The sequence below is a fragment of the Pinus tabuliformis genome, chromosome 5_2 (assembly GCF_031772625.1).
Source record: "Pinus tabuliformis cultivar Carrire ecotype Pingquan chromosome 5_2, CPIR1, whole genome shotgun sequence".
Lineage (NCBI taxonomy): Eukaryota > Viridiplantae > Streptophyta > Pinopsida > Pinales > Pinaceae > Pinus > Pinus tabuliformis.
The window spans coordinates 993,904,115-993,905,266 of record NC_142306.1 but is presented as its reverse complement, the minus strand read 5'-3'; the positions used below and the strand labels follow the sequence as shown (position 1 = coordinate 993,905,266).

The 1,152-nt window shown below is 38.4% G+C and overlaps 1 long non-coding RNA gene across 1 annotated transcript; it reads right to left on the bottom strand.

Annotated features, from left to right (window-relative positions):
• Positions 1-315: 315 nt before the first annotated feature.
• On the bottom strand, positions 316-551 carry LOC149162637 (uncharacterized). Its single transcript, XR_016261879.1, has 2 exons — positions 463-551; positions 316-363 (listed from the first exon to the last, which is right to left on the bottom strand). It is a non-coding gene; the product is annotated as an uncharacterized LOC149162637 (long non-coding RNA).
• Between the last annotated feature and the right edge of the window lie 601 nt (positions 552-1,152).

Genomic DNA, 1,152 nt, shown 5'->3' with positions numbered 1-1,152 from the left:
AAGAAACCATTATTGAAGTGGTTTTCTCATATAGTTGTGATCTATGCAGTAAAAATTGCACACCAATGAGGGCCCGCATAAAGTATGTTGCATGTTTGTTAAAATTAAAGTACAATCTGAAAATGAAATTATCGAAATTGTATTCTAAAGAGATAAGAAATAAAGCCATGATTTGCTTCCTTGGATGAAGAAAATAACTTTCATTAATGGAGAATTAAGAGAGATGCCAAGAAGTGTCCCAATAATTTGTAGAATCTGCTGCAACATTGGATGTTCATGAAACTCCTTCAGGAGAACATTAACCCTTTCTTGAAGTCTCAGAAGGGGTTCTACCATTAATGCCATCTCGTATGTATTTGAATCCTGCATGCAACCAAAACTTGAGATTAAGAGAACTTTCGCATCCTTACACTATATCCTCAAACAAAACCAGATGTTCTACAATTATTCATGGTAAATAACCTTGTAAATATTGTATTTTGCACAGGATGACTGGGAAAGCTTCTGGTGCTCCAAACACAAACGCAACAAATGGCCTGACAAAATATTTTCATCCAATCTTGCGGGTAAAGAATACCCAGTCCCTGGAAAAGTTGGAAAGCACATGAGAAGGATAGGAGGCTCAGTCAGTATAAACAGATTAGCACTGAAGAAATTGCCAGTCATTTAACATATTACATTAGCACTGAAGAAATTGCCAGTCATTTAACATATTACATTAGCACTGAAGAAATTGCCAGTCATTTAACATATTGCAAAGAAGACAGTGTACACTTAGCGCAACCTTCAACAAATTTCTTGCCAGCATCATATGCGGTGGTAAATGCATGAAGTCTTTTCTCATCTGAACTTTTCCAAACTGCCACAAGAAATTGCCAAAGTCAATGCCATTTTCAGGACATGCAAAGTCCTGTGTGTGCTTGCATATTTAGGATCATTAGGCTGCATTCCCCCAATACGCGTGAGTCGACAACCGACACTACCTACTTCCTGCTCTCTCCTCCTTCCTATACTACCGCCAGCCAACAATAGTTGATCCTGTTATGTTAGACACCACACCATGGCATGCACAAAGCCACCTGGTGTGTTGAGCCATGTGGAGTGCCCTTTTTATACTGTTACAAATGTCTGAAGCATCTGAAATAAACAAAC